The sequence below is a fragment of the Monodelphis domestica genome, chromosome 2 (genome assembly GCF_027887165.1).
Source record: "Monodelphis domestica isolate mMonDom1 chromosome 2, mMonDom1.pri, whole genome shotgun sequence".
Taxonomy (NCBI): domain Eukaryota; kingdom Metazoa; phylum Chordata; class Mammalia; order Didelphimorphia; family Didelphidae; genus Monodelphis; species Monodelphis domestica.
Genome location: NC_077228.1, coordinates 375458077 through 375478328, shown reverse-complemented (window position 1 = coordinate 375478328; position 20252 = coordinate 375458077). Strand labels below are relative to the sequence as shown.

Genomic DNA, 20252 nt, shown 5'->3' with positions numbered 1-20252 from the left:
TTTGCCAACAGAGCAGGACTGGCTAGATGTCGATCCAAGCAAATTCGACTCCTCCATTAATCTAAATTCTTTTTCTTTATAACGCATTGTATTTTATGCGAGTGAGCTTAACTCAATTGCTACCCCAGATCTCCATTGTGGGTTGTATTTTAATGCTCCCTTTGGTGAGATGGCATGCAAGTTTTCATTGGCGTCAGTAATTGCTTATTTAAGACATTTAATTGCCTTAAACATACTTGTATATTACGTTTCAAATTGTTTAATGTTTAACAAGATCGAGTCATTCTTTCACGAGCATGCAGTCTTTGACTTATCAAATGCATTTTTTTTTAACTTTTGGTTTGGGGGGAGAAGACAGTGATTTCTTACGTTGAGTGATTAAAATACCTACAATGTAAAAATTTCAAATTGCTATAAGAGAAAATTTGAAATTTCCCATTTTCAAAACTTTGTTTTATTTTTGTAATTGACACGTTCATGGTAGATAATTTCAGCTTTCCTTGGAATTTCCATTTTTTAATGGAAAGGGGGAATTAAAAGACTGTAATGCTGTGTTGATCATTTCACATTTATTTAAAACTGATTTTGGTTGTAATCGTTCTGTTATATAGAATTTTCTCATTTTTTCTGACTTCATCAGTTCATAGTTAGAAGATGCACTTAAAAGATATGAACATTGAAAGGATATCGTAAAAGAGGAAATACTTTTTCAGAATCAAAATGTATTTTAGTCATTATCATTAATGTTGTCTTAATTTTGTGCAACAGAATAGTAACCCCAAAAAGTACTTTGTTTTGTGATTGCAATCCTGCCCCAGCTTTTTTTGTGTACCCAGAGATTAAGTTTATAATTAACACTTTGGGTTAAACTGAATTGAATATTGATAGGTATTGTCAATTGATAATGGAATACATTTAGTAACTGTTTTATAATAGAGGGAGCACATGCAATTGCAAGTTAGATAGTCGTGGTATCTGTGAGAATGTGGTGTTAGGAAGCTTGATGTAGTAGACAGTATTATGGGTTTTGTGTCTGGGAGGTCTATATGGACCTCCATCTACTTCAGTTTCCAGTGTAAAATGGGGTTAATTCTCACAAGAATCTTCATAAATGTGGTATTGTTTTTAAAGTATTTTAAAGATTTTAACTTGAATAAAAATGCAAAATGCTTAAATAGTATGGAAAATAAAAGAATTCAGTTAGATCGAAGTTCATCAGAATGATTGATTGATTGATTCTATACTTTGTGTTGGCAAGGTAAAGCTCTAATGAGAAAAATATTTTTATTCATCTAAGTAAGAGCAGATTGATTATTCCAATGTTGAATATATTTTTTAATCCTATAAATTCAAGGGTATAGAAAAACTATATTTCAGTTCAATAAAGAGCCTATAGAAAACATCAAGACCTTTCCCCTGCCCTTCAGAAAGTAGCAAGTGAGATAAACTATAAAGATTTCTCAGTTAAAAGATAGGATAGTTTTTTTGTTTATTATTGAAGCTTAGGGATTAGTCATTGTGTTCAGGGCTATAATGTATTTCTGTTGATCAAAACTATATTTAACCATTTTTTTTAAAAGTGGGGTAATGTGAAATCTCTTGAGTGAATTCTTTAATTACATAGAATTGATAGCTTGTTTCCTTTTTTTAGAAGTTTGACCTATTTAAATTAATAAACAAACAACAACTTTGTTGCTATTTCACATTTAAAAAGACTAGGAGAATCACCTCCATTTCAATTTTTCATATTTAATGGTATCTGTAGGAAGCATTTTACTTTCTGAGTATCTTTGACTATTACATGGATGTTCAAATTCTTAGAATATTAAAGATTGTTTTGAAAAATCTGAGTTTTTAATTGTTGATTTTATTGCAAATTCATTTTACTCTTAAGGTTTAGTAAAACAATCATAAATAAAAAACAACCATCCCGTTAGAGGACAAATCAAATTACTGTCACTGTGATTTCTATAGCAAGCTATATCTAGAGGATATATATTCATTGCATCAACAGATGCAACAGAGAATTAATAGACATTTTAAATAAAGCAGATGAAATGGATTTACTTTTATATAATAAATTTATTTAAATCCTAATGGTTAAATCATGACCTAGAAACTAGAACTTTCTCAAGAATCTATATTTCTAATTGAATTACCCATTCAGATATAGTTCAGAACTTTTAAATTTCCTTTTTCAATCTCTTAGCTAATCAATGTTATCATAAATTAGCATCATTTTACCTCTGAAATTATGTTTTAAGTGTTTTCATCACTTCTTCAATGTTTCTCTTTTTGTGAAAAAGTACAGATTTTAAAAATATTTCCCAGTTAAATTGTGAAACTATGTGCTTCTTATGGAATTTATTAAAAACATATCTCATTTTAAAAGATAATTCATTTGTCCAGACCAATATACTTTAGCTTTTGAAAGTACCTTGATTTATGTAAGCGAGGTTATGAAAAGTTAAATCATATTAAGTATACTAGGAAAATATTTTCTTTTAAAGGAACCCTAATATGAATTCATAATCTGATTTTTCAGTTTTCTCTTTTTTCTCTGATAATTTCCTAGAAAAAGCTGTCTATATTCCCTGCCTCTATTTTCTGACTTTCTATTCACCTTTTTCTTTTGTTGATGACTTTTACTTTTATATCACATTTATTTCTTTTTTTTAGTTCATTAATATTTTATTTTTCCAACTACATGTAAAACAGCTTTTAACATTCATTTTCTAATATTTTGAATTCCAAATTCTTTTCCTTGTTCCCTCCCTTCATTCCTCTCTCCCTAAGACAGTAAGTAATTCATTATAGGTTATACTTGCAATCATATTCATTTCCCAGTATATTGTTCCCCTCTTTTTAAATAAAACAAGCCTTCAATTATAACAAACTTAAATAAAATTCAGTATAGTCAGACAACTCATAGTCTGCTTGACAGCACATAGAACCTTCCATGCTCACTGTGCCTTACCTCTTCAATGAAAGGATATGATTTTTCTGGTTTCTTCAGTGGAGCCAAGCTTGAATATTTTAATTATATAATGTTCAGTTTCTCTTTATATTGATATTCTATTTCAGTCCATTGTTCTTTTGATTCATACTGATGTTTATTTTCAACTTATTGTTCCTTCCATTTAGCTTAGGGTAGTCATATATTGTTTCCCTTGTTCTGCTTACTCTCTCTTCTGTATCAGTTCATATAAATTTTCCCTTGTGAAATAAGAACAAAAGTTCTGAAAGGAGTTGTAGAATATTAGTGGCTATGAAAGGATTGATCCAAATAAATAATAATAAGGGAAATGCAAATTAAAACAGTTACAAAATTTCACACATAGCAAATTGGCAAAGATGACAAAAATAGAAATAATCTATTTAGAAGGGGCTGCAAGAAGACAAACATAATAATAATAGTCCTCAATTGTATAGCATTTTAAGGTTTGCAAAACAATTCACAAATATGATCTCATTTTGTTCTCACAACAATCTAAGGAAGTAGGTCCTATGGGAAACTTAATTAAGCAGTTAGAGATGAAGTTACTTGGCTAAAGTCACACAGCTAGTTAGTTTCTGAGGTGGAATTTGAACTTTGGTCTTCTTGACTTCAAGTCCAGCTCTCTTATTCACTGGACCTTAGTTTCCAAATTGATATGTTGTTGGAGGGCAAGTTGGCTCCATGGATAAAGAGCCAGGCCTGGGACAGGAGGTCCTGGGTTCAAACAGGTCCTCAGACACTTCCTACATTTGTGACCCTGGACAAGTCACTTAAATACACGGTTGCCTAGCCCTTACCACTCTTATGCCTTGGAACTGATACTTAGTATCTTATTCCAAGACAAAATGTAAGGTTTTTTTTGGGGGGGGGGTTATGACATTTTTGTTATGCAGTTCAGAAATTCTGGGAAATGATTTGGAATTTTGAGGAAAAGTCACCAAAATGTCTGTATCTTTTGACCAAGAAGTTTCACTGTTAGGTGATCAGAGTAAAAAAGAAATACCTGATAAAATCTAAAATATTCATTTTTTGTGTTACAAAGAACTGGAAACAAAAATTAACATCCTTTGATTAGGGGCTCACTAAATAAATTATGGTACATGAATGTAAGGGAATGTTACTGCCCAGTAAGAAATGTCAAAAGTATTAGAAATTTAAAGAATTGTGGGAAAATTTTTAGGAATCTATTTGCTTCTCAATTCCTACACACTGGCTTTGATCCTTACCACTTGACTGAAGCTCTGTCATCAATGATCTCTTTTTTTTTTTTAATTAAAAATTTTTTTTAGCTAAATCTAATGGTCTTTTACCATTCCTACATCTTGTTCTCTCTACAGCCTCTGACACTGTTGACACTGCCTCCATCTGGATATGCTCCCTTCTCTCTTGAGTTTTCATGATGTTACTCTATCCTAGTTCTCTTAACTGTCTGAGTTTCCTTTGTAGGATCATTATCCACATGCCAACCTTAAATATAAGTGTTCCATGGGAAAATCTCTTTAACTTTCATAGGTTCAACTCTCATCTATATGCAAATGAATCCTAAGTCTTATTTGCTGCTTGCTTCCTTCCTCCTTTCCCTCTCTTTTTTTTCCTTTCTTTCTCCTTTCCTTCCTCTCTCCTCCCTTTTTCCCTCTCTTTCTCCCTCCCTTCCTCCATTCCTTCTTTCCTTCCTTCTCTTCTTTTAGTAAAGGAGAATGACTTTTGCAATGGAAATGATAAAACAGTAATGGCTGATGTGGAAAGTTGATATTCAAGATAAATACTAAAAGACTGGCAAATTCACTTTCTAAAACAGTCAGTAATTTTTTTAATGGCAAAGATACCATAGAACTTGAGCAAGGCAGATATCCTGATTTTCTTGAGAAGGAAAAATGGAAGGAAATTCTTAAATATTGGGCCAATGAGCCAGACTTTGATTTCTGGGGAAATTTTAGAATGGGTCATTTAAGAGATGATTAGAGAATATCTAGAAAGGATAGTCATAATTATAAAAAAAAAGTCAGCACAACTTCTGCAAAAACAGGATATAACAGGGGCAGCTAGGTGGCTCAGTGAATTTAGAGTCAGGACTGGAGATCAGAAGTCTTGGGTTCAAATTTGACCTCAGACATTTCTTAGTTGTATGACCCTGGGCAAGTCACTTAATTCCAATGACCTCACTTTTACCTCTCTTCTGCTTTGGCACCAATATCTACAATTAATTCTAAGACCAAAGGCAAGGATTTTTTTAAAAAAAGATCATTACAGACAAAACTTATTTCTGTGCTGGCAGGGTTATTAAACTGGTAGGCCAGTGGAGTGCTTTGAAGTGTACCCAGATCTTAGCAAAGCATTTGATAAAATACCTCATACTATTTTAGTGAAAAAGATAGAGATGTGGACTTGAGGGTAGCATATTTAAATGAATTTGGGACAGGTTGAATGAATGGGGTAGATTTGGAGTTATTAATTGTTCAATGTTCATGTGTCCAGTAGAATGCCTCAATGATTTGTGTTTGGCCCTGTGCTATTTAAAATTTTAACACTACCTTGGATAAAGGCATTGATGGTATGCCTATCAAATGTGTAGATAACATAAAACTAGGAAGGATAGCAAACACACCATGTGAGTGACAGAGAAAGGTTCTAATAAGTTATTGGGTCAATCATAATATTGGATTAAATCAAAAGAAATGAAATTTAGTAGGGATGAAATCTTCCATTTTGATTAAAGAATTCATTTTCACAAGTATGATATGGGGGAAGCATGTCTACATAGCAATTTTTCCAAGAAAAAAAGAAAGATCTGAATATTAATGGTTGTAAACTCAGTATAGCAAAAAAAAAAAAAGCTCACCTAGATACAACTTCAAGGCATATTAGTGGTTTCCTATCCCTTTAAGTATCAAATACAAAAAAAAATTTTTTTTGGTCATTCAAAGCCCTTTATAACCTTTCCAATATTCCTTTTCCTTTTTTTCTTTTTTTAACCCTTACCTTCCCATATACCAATATATATATATATATATATATATATATATATATATATATATATATATATATATATATACCATATACCAATACCAAGTATTGGTTTCAAGGCATGGCAGAAGAATGGTAAGGGTTAGGCAGTGGAGGTTAAGTGATTTGCCAAGGGCCAAATAGTAGGAAGTGTCTGAGGCCAAATTTAAACCAAGACCTCTTGGCTCCAGGTCTGACTTTCTGTCTACTGAGCCATCTAGCTGTCTTGAGTTTTCAATATTCTTATACCTTATAATCCCCAGCAACATAATTCTATTCATTTAGATGGGTTTCTATGCCATTCCCAGAATAAGACACTCCATATCTTGGCTCTGGGCATTTTTATGGCTCTCTGCCATATCTGGAATGCTCTCCCTCCTCATCTCCATCTTCTGGCTTCCCTGGCTTCCTTCAAGTCCCAGCTAAAAAATCTCCCCTTCTATTAGAAGCTTTTCCCAGTCCTTTTTACCTCAAGTGCCTTCTCCCTGATGGCTAGTTTGTCTTTATCTTAAGCAATTTTTTCACAGTTTTCACAATTATCTCTCCCATTAGATTGTGAACTCCTCAACAGCAGGAATTGCCATTTGCTTTTCTTTGACTCCCTAGCAAACTAGTAGGCACACTTGATAAATGGCAATTGACTAAAAAGTAGCTAATTCTTCTGTACTTTTTCATGTTTATACCACATAAGAAGTATAGTCTTCAGTTCTCAATGCTGTAATTTTGGTAGGGCTTTAGTAAAACAGTGGGTCCCCAGAGAAGGGCCACAAGGATGGTAAGATGGTGAAGGGCTTTGAGTCCATATCATATGAAGAATGTTTAGTTTGAAGAAGAGATGACTCAGGTGATAATAGTCATCTAGTCTTTAAGGGGCTGGAATGTAGAAGAGGGATTAGGTTAGCATTGTTTGAACCTCAGAGGGAATAAAACCAAGAGATATGGGTGGAAATTGATTGTCTTTGGGCTGCTTTGGAATGTAGTGGGCTCCTCCTAATTGAAAGTTTTCAAATAGAAGCTAGCTGACCATTTAACAGGTATATTATAGTGGAGATTCCACTCCCCACCCCCCCAATGACTTTAGACCCTTTAAACTCCCAAATTCTGTGATCCCAATATCTAGCCCTCCTGTCTTTCTTGAGTTCTGTCTCCCTGTTACCAGCTGCTTGCTGGATATCTCCTGGATGTATCTCTTGAACTTCTCAAACTCAACATATACAAAACTCAGCTCATCTTTCCCCCTAAGCCTTCCCCTTCTTCTAATTTCTCTATTTTGGTTGAGGGCATCACTATTATTACAAGTCATTCAGGTTCACAACCTAAATCATCCTCATTTCATTTATCTGTCAGAGCCCAGAAGTTCTTCAGTTTTGCCTACCAGTATAATATCTCACCTTCATCCCCTTCTCTTTATTCTTACCTCAGAAAGCTGCCATGATCACCTCTCCTAGACTAGAGCCTTTTTTCTTTTTCTCAATTGTTCTCCCTCTTCCAGCTACCCTACTTTGAATCTGATTTCTAGAAAGCTGCCAAATTTATATTCCTAAACTATAGATCTGACTATGTTTTACCTCTCATTGCTCAAGAAGCTTCAGTGATTCCCTGTTGCCTCCAGAATAAAATAGAAAATTGACTTAGTTGATAGCTGGACTTGTTTATCATGAAGAATTGAATTCAACTGTAGCCTTAGAACTAACTGTGTGATCCTGGACAAGTCACTTAACCTCTGTCTGCTACTGTTTCCTCATCTGTAAAATAGGTATTCTAATAATAATAGCACTGACCTTCCAGGGTTATTGTGAGGATAAAATGAAATAATATTTACAAAGTGTTTTGTAAACCTTTTGCAAAGTACTGTATGTATATATATATATATATATATATATATATATATATGAAGTGCTAGCTATAACTTCAGCCTTTTTTTCTAGACTGATTACACATTAATCACCCTCATTTTCTTTATGCTTCAGCCCAACTGGCCTACTTGGAACAGAGCAACTGTTCCTTGTCCTTGATGCTCCATTTTCCTCCTCTATTCCTTTATTCAACCTGTTCTCCAAACCTAGAATGTTCTTCCTACTTGCCTTCATCCCTATAGGTCTCAGCTTAAGCTTCTGTAAGAGGCCTTTCCTGAGTTTTCTCTCTTGTTATTAATCCTTCACAATTACTTTGACTTTACTTTGTATATATCTTGTATTTACTTATCTGTGTACTTGTGTGTTTCTCAGGAGTATGTAAGATTCTGGAGGACAAGGATTTTTTAGTTTTGTATTTACAGGTCTAATGGGTACTTAATAAATGTTTGTTGACTCAAGGGACTCACAATGAAAAATGCTATCCATAGCCATAGAAGGAACTGTTGGAGTTTGAATGCAGATTGAAGCGTACCATTTTTCACTTTATTTCCTTCATGAATTTTTTTCTTGTATGTGAGCTATATGTCTTCTTGCTTGATATAAAAAATATGGAAATATGTAGTGCGTGACAGTACTGATATAATCTATTTCAGATTATTTACCATCTAGGAAGGGGAGGGAGAAAGAATTTGGATGGAAAAATGTCAGAAAACAATTATTAAAAAAATTAAAAATAATAAAATAATAAAAAATGTAATTAAAAAAATAGAAATGATAGAAAAAAATCTTTCCGTTTTAATGTTTTTTTATGCCCTATTTTCTTAAAGAGAAGAATCCTGGTAAAATAATATTGGATGTGCCAGAGATAAATGGATCCGCAATACATATTTTATGAGATTAGTATCTGTAAAGAACTTAGCACAGTGCATTGCACACAGTAGGTATTTAATAAATACTTGTTCTCTTCCCTTCCCCCATAAACAACTTGTATTAAAGTAGATTTAAATGTCTTATTTTAGGCTTAATCTAATCACTATGTTGACAGAATCTCAGAAAATTTCTTTTATAATAATGCTCTTAGGTCTATAAAAAGGAAGGGAAAAATAATTTATTTTCAACGTTGGCTGAATCTTTCTTAAAATTGTACTGCTGTGTTTAGAACCAAGTCAACGAGATAGTACAGTGATATTTAAAACTAGACTGTAAAACAGGATATGTGCGATTTTTCTCTGCTCGATTTTTTCTAGAATCCCATCCATGTATTTCCATAGTGTAAAAGCATCAGCATTGTATTTCTAAGGTTTGAGATAATTTAATTGTTTTTGTTTTTTGAACATAATTTAACTTGTGTTTGGTAAATTCTGTAAATCCATGTATTTTATCCTTTCCTGTCACATTTCACCTGAAAGTATGCCTATTGCATTGTACTAATTATATCTATTTCAGATATATTTAAGAGCCAGGGATTCTTGGAAGTGAACTTCAGAAAGACAAAATTCTATAGTTCTGTAATGAAGGAGCCCAAGTAGTAAAGAGTTCTTGGTTAAAAGTAAGAAGTCATAAAACATGTCCTTAGTTGTGTGTTCCTGGTGTATTTTGTTGTTTTCCTACCAATTAAAGCCTATTAACTATATGTCCTTTCCCAGACTTTTCACTGAGAAGTTTGGTGGATTTGTAGAAGAATAAAAGGAAGGAGTGGCAGAAGATCTTGGGACTTATAAATACCTCTCTTCCTTATAACTTTTTACTCTTGTTATATTTAGAAATAATTAGAATTTGAAAGTATAATACTGGTTTTAAGTTACCTAAATGTTTATTTCCTCCTCTTGAAAGAATAACAACTGCTCTCCTTATTTTGTAAAGCTATAGGAACCTCATTTGAAAAAGTTTTGAAAAATGCAAAGAGCTCTAAAAATAAATTATGATGATTAATTAGTAGTCTTTTTTCTTTATCAGTATGTGATATGAAAGATTTAATGATATGATGCAAATTCTAAGAAGCTTTACAGTTAGAAATTTTAACAAAATTAATCTCAAGATTAATAATAGTATGGGGCAAGCATAGTCAGTATCTTTATAAAATGCCAAATAAGCCAACCTTTTAAGATGCTATCCATAGATGAAAATAAAAGAAGCAGTTCATTGTTAAGTTATCCTCAGAAGTTTAGTTAATGTCATATCCCGACACATAGAAGAAACTGATTAAAAGCCCTACTTATAAATAAAGGGATTCTATTGCAGTTTATTTTGCTAGCTCCTTTATAAGTGTTGGTAGAGATTGTGCTAAAAAATGGAATGTGCTAATTTATTCTCATACTCATATATTTCACAGATATGAGGGTATGCTGTTATAAAGTTAATGATGTGCAAACTGAGTTTTAGAAATAACTATTTTTAGGGAATTGGGTGTTAGGATAATATTAAGAAGAAATAAAATACGATAATATCTTGTTGTGGGGGAGGGAAATATTCCATGTAAGCAAATTCTAGATAGCTGAAAGACAAAGCTCTGTCTTAACTATCATTGATGTTAATATTTTTCTTGCCCCTTTTTATTGATTTTTTTTGTTTTTACATTCCATTCATATATAAATGTCCCCCCCCCCCCATCCTACCCAGTGACCCTTTCCTTGTAGTAGAGTTTTAAAAGAAGGGAGGGGCAAAATCAGTTTAGTAAAACCAATAAACACAATGACTGAATAAAAACCATATTCAACTTTTCATGCCTATAGTTGTTTTCATCTATTCAATGAGGGAAAATGCATTCTCTCATCATTTTTTCTTGTGAAACCTCAGAATTATTTAAATGTGCATTTCTAGAAATTTGAAGGAATCTTTTATATGGTTGCTAATAGTTTGCATTTCTTTTGGGATTGATCAGTAACATTTATTTAATGCCTACAATGCAATGGAGCTGCAACAGTAAAAAAGAATAATCCTTGTCTTGAGGAAATTTATTGTTCATGCCCTTTATCACTTATCTATCCAGCAGTGACGTTTCCTGAGATTCTCTCTATATATATCTTTCTTCTTATATATATTTATATATATTTTGGACACCAGACTCTTAGAAATGTTTGATGCAATTTCTCCCCAAATAATAGTTTGCCTTATGCTAGCTGAAATAATTTTGCTTTTGCTTGTGCAAAGCTTTTCAAATTCATGTGATCAAATTTGTTTCTTTTGTTCTTTTGATTGTCTCTACTTCCTTTTTGCTTAAGAATTTTTCTCTTAGTCATAGCCATAAAATATACTTTCATTTGTTTTACCTCCAGTTTGTTTTTATTTTTATTTGAGTATCTAAGTTGAGCATACATTTAGCATCTTGGTATAGTGAATAGAGAGCTGAACTGAAGCCAGTAAGATTTAGGATCATGTCCCACCTCTGACTCATACTGTCTTATTACTGTGACATTGTTATTGACTGCTCTTTAAGATTATAAGTTTCAGAGAAGGTGCCACTACATCTGGTGATAATTTGACCAGAAGTAACTCACCTGAGGCTCCTTATGCCAATGAACACAGTTCTGTGATATGTGGTGTAAGATAATCATCTAAGATCATTTTTTGTCAAACTTTTCTAGTTTTCCCAGAAATTCTTGATAGAGTTTGTTCTTGGACTTATGGAACAATGGATTAAAAAATATATGTATATATATGCATATATATACATATATATGTCTGAATCTTATCAATCTAGTTTGTTTTTATAATATACTTAATTTTTTAAAAATGAGTACCAATTAGTTTTGATGATTGCTGATTTATAATACAGATTGTGGTGATTACCCACTCATTCCTCCCCCCCCCCCATTATTTTTCTTGATATTGTAGACCTATTGTTTCTACAAATGAATGTTATTTTTGATAAGAGTTGCTTGACATGGCAGTAAAACTGTAAATTAATTTGGTAATATTGACATTTTTAGGATGATTCAGTCTTCCTTGCCTTTTTTCAAGAGTCTTTAGGACATAATTTAATCTTTCCACAACTCCTTAGGATCATTGTTATTGAATATCCTTTATTGTCAATGCAGTGATTATCTTCAGGACTGTCGAGCTTTGGAGTAAGGCTGTGTTCATCACTGTGTTAAATGTTCCCAGACTGCTTTTTTATGGGCTTTTGTATCAGCAATTTCAGACTTAGGCAGTTTTACAGAAGTCAGTCCAATAGAATAGAGAACTCTCAGCAAGGAAATGCTGAAAATGCATATTGAAACATTCTGATGAGAATGCAAAGAAGGATGCAGAGGAAATTCATTTGCTCATTTGGATTTTATGAAGATGATCAAAGTTGGTACAGCCAAGAAGGATGGGATTTTAGAATATTAATACAAAATTGATCCTATAAGACCATTTTAGGAACCCTAAAACTCAGAATGATAGATGCTAAGGTGAAAAAAGTGTTTTTAAGCTATTTTGGTGCCTGGCTGGTTAGTGGCACACCTGCTCACTATTAAGGGAGGCTGAGGCTATGATTAAGCTTGGGTTCTTTAGTTCTGAGATACAGCAGGGTTAAAGCTGATTTTAAGATTGTACTAAATCAGGCACTAATATAGTGAGCCCCTGGAAGAGGAGGGCTAATGACTTGCCTAAGAAGGAGTGAAGTGATTATCTCTGGTTAGAAAAATGGTATACGTAAAAGCTTCCTGGCTGGTGAGAATTGGGTTTGGGCACTTGAGTGACCTAGATGAGTTAGAGACCCAGTTTTAAAGCAAAATCCAAAAATCTATTTTTTGGGAAAAGGGGAAGATCAAAGAATGGTGCCAGGACTACTGCTGAGAGGTAGGATGGGAAGGTGATAATGTTTCAAGGGCAAAAGGTAGAGTTATTTGTTTCTTATTTTGCTTCTCTTGGTCAAAGAGAATGATCCTTGAACTGAAAAGGACAGTACAAAAATGGTTTCTTGGAAGTCAAAACCCTCAATAGGTAAAGAGATAGTAAGAGAGGACTTAGCTGTTCTTGAGTCACTGAGGCCTAGATGAAATAGGACCTAGGAGACTAGAAAAACTGGTAGGTGTGATTTTTTTTTTGGCCACTGCCAGTGATCTTGGAAAATTGTGACTGCACTTAGTCAATAAGCATTTAGAAAATACCTACTATATATTAGGCATTATGTTAAATACTTTACAAATATTATCTCCTTTGATTCTCAAAATAGCTATGGGAAGTAGGTGCTATTATTGTCCCCATTCAATTGGGAAAACTGACATAAACATTAAGAGGCTTGCCCAGGATCACACAGACATTTACTAGACTAAGTTAACTCATATATAAAATGAAGATGATAATAGTAGCACCTCCCTTCCAGGATTGTTGGGGGTATCAAATAAGATAATCATTCTAAAGTGCTTGGCACAGTGCCTGGCACACAGTCATTGATATATAAATGTTAGTTATTACTATTATTGTTGTTAAATGTTTGAGGCTGGATTTGAATTCAGATCTACCTGACAGCAGGGCCAGCATTATCTACTGTACCACTTAGCTGACAGATACCATGGTGTAGTGGCTAGTGACAGCTCCAAATTTAGGACAATTTGAATTAAAGTTCCATCTTTGACATATATTGGTGGTGTGATGTGTGAGATTTAAAATAGTGAAGCCCATAAACTGTAGTGAGTTAAAATGGTGGAAGATATAAATTGTGATAGATATAAGAGAGGGTGAGTAAATTGTGACCACAGAAAATATGTTTCACTACAGTGTCTTGGTTTTTAAGTCAAATATAAGGTGGTCGCCAGAGAAATATTCCCAGTTATTCAAATACCCAAGTCAACTGGGTTTATAGAGATTTTAATGAATACAAATGTGGAATTAAAAGAAAGAGAGACACCAGGCCAGCATCATCTCAGCTGCTTTCACCAGCTCCCTCCTCCATCTGAATGTTTCAGAATTAGTCCTTCCTCAATCTGAATGTTTCAGAATCAGTCCTTCCTCAATCTGAATGTTTCAGAATGACTTCTAGCTCTTCTCTGAGCTCTTATTTTTAAGGGCAAAATCTCCTATGTCACCTCCCCTAAGTTCTTCCATCTACCAATCACTGTAGATGTTTTCCAAAAGACAGCCCATTTTGAATTCACAGCTGAGTAGATTAATCTCTTTAGTAAGTCAGAAAAAAAAATGCTGCTGTGTTGACTAATTTCATTAAGAGAAAACCTCTGAGTAAGTTTTCATCTTTTAGGTCTAAGTAGTTTACAAGTTGCCCCACCTTTATAGGCACCTAGCATCCCATTGTATCAATTCCAAAAACAGGCATGGCTCAAAGAACTCCTTTCCTTTATAAGTATGGTTTTCAAGTACTTTCATTGTTTAGCAAGGAGTTTTCTGCCCTGAAGTAGTCTTAAGTATGGGTGGAATCAAGGTCCTCCCATAGCAAGGAGTTTTCTCCCCTAAAGCAGTCTTAAGTAGGGGTGGAGTAGGGATTCTCCCATAGCAAGGAGTTTTCACATTCAAGTAGAGTTCTCACTATCTGGTAGGGAATTATTTCAGGTAGGGAATTGGAGGATTCCTCAATGTGGAGTAAAATTTTTAACATTCATAAGTCTGTGAAATTTTAAGGTTTACAGATGCCAGGTAAATTGGTTGATCATCTGGAAGCTAGTGACTCAGGCAATTCTCTAGTACTAACAAGTTACTCAGTTGTATAGGTCATGGAAGTTTCCTCACCTAAGGGCTCTTTGTATTTATGCAATCATATTTGAACCAAAGCAACAACAAAAATTTGACTAATATATCAGGGAAATGCTGTCTGCATCCTTTGTCTAGATTTTAACAAAGGGTTTGATAAATTCATTTTTTTAAACCCATAACTTCTTTCTTAAAATTCACACAAACATCAGTTATAATACAGAAGAACAGGAAGGACTTGGCAATCAGGGTTAAGTGACTTGCACAGGGTCAAACAGCTAAGACATATCTGAGACCATATTAAAACCAGGCCCTCCTGACTTCAGGCCTTGTTCTCTAGACAAAATCATGTGTGCTCTACTTGTGGAGAAAATCGATGTGGGCTAGACAATAGCAACAATTAGGTGGATTCCTCTATCCAAGTGCCAAAAGATATTGAATGTTATCTCAATGATAAATATTAACTCTTGTATCTGACTTTTAAAGTCCTTTATCATTTGGTTCAACCTTCCTTTCCAGATTTTTCTATTTTGCTCTCCTTTATGACCTAGCCAAATTGATTCACTTACTGTTCTTCACAAATAACAGGCTTTAGCCTCCATGTTTTTGCCCAAGCTATCTTCCACTCATGGCATGTAATACGTCCTCGCCTTCCCCCTTGATAATTCCTAGTATCTTTCTAAGTTCAGTTTAAGCAACATCATCTTCTACAGAGTCCTTTCTCCCACCCTCATTACCTGGTATGTCATATGCTTTCATGTATATGGGTTATTTTCTCTGATAGAATATAAGCTTCTTTAGGAAAAGGACTGTTTCCTTTTTTTTCTCCTTTATATCCCTATTCCTTTATATCCCTATATCTAGTATAATGCTTAACACCAGTGAAACTTAATATTCTTGTTGGTTAATTTAGAACTTTTTGAATGTTTAACCCCAAAGAGTCCTCATAAATAGCTGAGGATTAACATGGAGTGAAGTTTCTAGTGGAATGATGTAGGGATCTCTACTTGATCCTTTGCTATTTTGACCGTGATTTGGATGAAAGTATGGATGGCATGTTTATCACGTTTGTAGATGGCATAAAACAGGCAAGGATAGCTGACACATTGAATGCCAAAAAGCTCCAAAAGGATCTTGATAAGCTAAAATGATGGGATATCTTTCATAACATGAAATTCAGTTGTTTTAAATATAAAGCTCTACTTACAATTTTAAAAGAACCCAGATTCATAAGTACAAGATTGGTGAGTAATAGCTAGACAGCAGAATCTGAGAGATGCTAGTCCATTCTTAATCTGCCCTGGTCTGACTACATTTGGAGCAATGAGTTCACGTTGGGGTATCATTTTATGAAGAATACTGATAAGCTGGAGGGCATCTAAAGGAGGGCAACCAGGATGTTGAAGGATGCTTAAGATTATTCCATATGAGGACTGATGAAAAGACTTGGGCATGTTTAACGTGGAGAAGAAAAGACTCAGAGGGGTCTTTTTTTTTTTAGACAGAAGCTGTCTAAATTAAATTTCCTTTAAGCCTAACTACTTTTCCTCTTTTGTAATATGAAAAGACAAAGAGAAACTAGATGAACTAGTATGAGTATAATCTAAAAAGAAGAAGAAAGTTTTGATTCCCCTGGAAACTTGAACCAACCATGTTTCTTATTATTTAGTGGGGCCAAGTTATAAACATAATTTTGGCTGTAACTTCCCTCTTTTCTTAGCAAAAAACTATACAAAGTGAAAGGATTTTTTAAATTCCCTTTGTCTATTTTGATTTAACCAATCAAAAAGTAAAAGTACCCCTACTTAACACTTAGTAAGTCACTAAGTAAAAGAATTCATAAGTCACTTACTAGAAAGGTCCCCCTTCCCACCCATCCCCCAGCTTTGCTAGGCAAATTGGGAAGTTGTGATTGGTTCCTGTGAATTCTAAGAGAGACAGGAAGTGACATGGAAAAAGGGCTCTAAAAGGTGAGACCAAAAAGAAGAATGGGATTCCTTCCTTGGCTCTTGGGTGAGGACTTTCGGTTGGTGTTTCAGTGGGACACTCTCTTCAGCATGAACTCTGGTGAGATTTTTGGTGGTCTTAGCCTTGCGAATGCTGAAGGTTGTTGGCAGACTTTTCAGAGTTTCCTGGCTCTTTGAATTTCAGCTTCCTAATTTGGACTTTGGTTTCTGGTGAGACTCGCTTTCAGATCTGCATTCACAGTCTGGAGGCATTAGGGTTAGGATTTAGGGTATTTGTAGCTAAGCATTTTTTTTCCTACCACTTTCCCATATTTCTTACTTTACTATCTTTACCTTGTTGTAAAGAAAAGCTGATTGCAGTCATTTAGACTGGAAAAGTTAATTGTTTTTGTAAACAGTGACCACAATTCAATTATTTTAATTCTTATGTTTAGTCAAACTGATTCTGAATCCTACAACCTTCTCAAAAAGTGATCTTCTAGCCTGAGCTTGAACAAATCTAGGAATGAGGAACTGATTATGAACTAGCCCATTCCATTTCAGAATTATTCTCATCTTGAGCTGAAATTTGCTTCCCTGAACCTTCTACCCTTTAGTCTTAGGTTTGGACTTCTAAAACTGCATAGAATAGGCCTAATCAGTTTTCCACATGATTGTTCTCTCTAAATATTTAAAGGCCAATAGGGTCTCTCTGAGCCCTGTCCAGTCTAAACATTACTGGTTGTTTTAAATATGCTTTACATAATATGCTTTCAAGTACCCTAATTGGTCTAGTTGTTCTTTCCGGAGTGTCTCTAGCTTCAATGTCCCTCTTAAAATGAGGCCTATTGACCAGATTTTATACACTAGATATGGCCTTTTGCAATCCACTCTCTAGAGTGGGTTTATTTTCTCTCTTTCACTTGACACCAAATACTCCAGTCACATTTGATTTTTTGTTAACAAAGGAAATGGATCATAAATATCAATAATCTTGGTGTGTATAAAAACAGGAGACAGAATTATAAGTAGTTGGAAAGGGGCAGCTAGGTAGATGAGTGGATAGAGAACCAGGCCTAGAGATGGGAAGTCCAAAGTTCAGATTTGGTCTCAAACTGGCTGTGTGATGTTGGGCAATTGACTTAACCTGTTTCTTAGCCTTTATCTTTTCTGCCTTGGAACAGATACTTAATATTGATTCTAAAACAGAAGGTAAGGATTAAAAAAAAAGTACCTGAAAGTTGACTCATACTTTCTACTTAGAGATGCTAATAACAGAATTTATAAAGTCTGTTTCATTGTATTCCCAAATGCAGTATAAATACATAATTTCTTATGGTGCAATTATCTCATCTTGTGGTACTCATGATGAGCATTTTCAAAAAGACCACCATGAAGATAATTGCAGCTTATGCTCCAAGAGATACTGTAGAGGATGAAGAGGTAGAGAGATATTTCATGAATATCTTGGTAAGGCTTTCCAAATTAGATCAAAGTATAATTTAATATTTAGTGACTTCCTTTTTCAGGGAAAGATGGCAAACTCTGTCCTTCCCCCTCATTTCTGCCTTTTGTCTTCCTTGGCGTCCTTCAAACCTTAGCTAAAGTCCCTCCTGCAAGAATCTCTTCCCAATCCTCCTTAATCTTAGTGCCTCCCCTCTGAGATTATCACAATTTATCCTATATATATCTTGTTCGCCTATAGTTATTTGAATGTTGTCTCCTTTATTTGACCATGAACTCCTTGAGAGCAAGGCTGTTTTTTGATACACAAAAATGGTGTAACCCCAGTAACTGTAACTGTAACACAGTGCCTGGCATATATAGTAGGATTGATAAATACTTCTTGGCACCTATACATCATAAATAGTTCCTTAAAAAGAAAGTTGGGAAACAATAGGAGTAGTTCTAAATAACATCACAAAAATGGAAATGGACTCTATCTTAAGAACTAAGAAATGACTGGTTCCCAATGTGGAGGAAGTCAATTTTAGTAAATGTTTATTAATTGATCACTTGAATATTACGTATTACTTTAGTGCTTTTTTATGAATCAGTCATTATAAGAGCAAATATTTGTTATAGAGATAGTCATATGTATAAAATAAATCACTAAACTTTGCAAGGAGATCTGAGAGTCTGGTTTTAGAGTTCATGGGCATTTGCTCTTTTACCTTGCAATGGCTATTTCATTAACTCACAGTCTTTAGTTTCTTGCTTGTTCGTTAATAACTGAGTTCCTGATGATTGAAGCAGTCAAAAAATTTAAAAGTAGGATATTACTATTTGAGGAAAAAGTTATTTTGGTCAGATTGAACAGCTAAACCTTGGCTAGAGGTATAGCCTTGAAGCCCTCCTATATAATGATGATTGTTGTAATCTTAGAAATGAATTAAATCAGTGAATTAACTAGTAGGATCAAAACCAGTAGTACCTCAAGTTACAACGAGGATAATACTCCATAGGTCTGTTGAGTTTTCAAAACCTTTAACGCTGAAATAATGTGGAAGGCATAAGGATCCTTTCTTTAGTGTCTCACAAAGGGAATTATGATATAAAAATTTTTAACAAATACTGATGTCAAATGTGTTGAAAATGTGAACTGCATGAATCTTAATATAACTTCTAAATTTTTAACATTTTAAAAAAAGTTAACAAGGCCTCCTAATTTAACTAACATAGATCTATTGCACTACTGGTTTTCTAGTCATCATGTCTCTTTAATCCATCAGTATGGAGTAAATACGTAATGATGTACCAATGCCTAATTGTATAATCCTAGTGCTTTTTAAAAAATCAAATATCTTGATATTCTGTGAACCCTCTCAAAGGAGGACATGCCAGCATAACCAGCCACCCACCACCCTTTCAGGCAAAGTGAACTTAAGGTCTCTAGCTCACTGTGTTCTTGTTCTTCTTTCAATCAATATAGAACCACATGCCATATGAGTGCCAGGAATTTGTCCCTGATTGCAGCCAGACATGAAAGGTCTGTAGAATACCATCTGAACAGTACAACTACCCCCAGCCAGGACAAAAGAAACCAAATCTAACTCTTTCTTCCACTCAACAACCATCTCTGTATTTAGCTATTTGCCTCAAAGATTATAAAGGGCTTTAAAAAATTATCAGTTTTTTATATAAAAGAGCTTCATTTACCAGAGGATTTATTAATGTAGGTATCACTTTATCTAACAGGTCTCTTTTGAAGGAAACTCACTTGAATCACAAGAAAGGATTTTTAAAGATAATGCTTTTAATCAAAGGATTCTTACAAATTTTTATTGTAAATCAATCCTTAGTTCAAGTAGACTTTTTAAAAGAATCATTTTAGACCCATCTGCTCTACCTAGCATCCTGAAAATGATTCAATATTATCAGCTTTCTACCTTTAGAATGTTCTTGTAGTATTTTTCCATCCCTCAAAGGATATTGGTAATAATTACTATTCATTAGAAATAAACATTAATTAATGATGATTGCTAGTTGATAATAAATAAAGATGAATAATTAATGAATAACATTAAATAATGATGGTGATGATCACATTCATATAATGCTTTTTAATCTACAAAAATGTTTTTTCACAACAAACTTGATAGATATTAAGTAAAGTATTCCTATTTTACAGATAAGAAGGCAGACTTGGATAAGTTAAATAAGTTGTTTGAGGTTTTACAGTTAGTAAGTTTGAATAGGGATTCCTTCTGAAATCCTCTGACTCCAAAGAAGTGCTCTTTCCACTATGACCAGGAAGGCAAGAAAAATCAGTCTATGGTGAAGGAAATGTATTAATTCAACAAATTTATTGAGCTTTGC

General features: G+C 33.9%; 1 protein-coding gene across 7 annotated transcripts in view; it reads left to right on the top strand.

The window, feature by feature from the left end:
- WASF1 (WASP family member 1) overlaps window positions 1-20252 on the top strand; it is a 130147-nt gene that overhangs the window by 1361 nt on the left and 108534 nt on the right. The gene's annotated exons all lie outside the window — the stretch shown is intronic.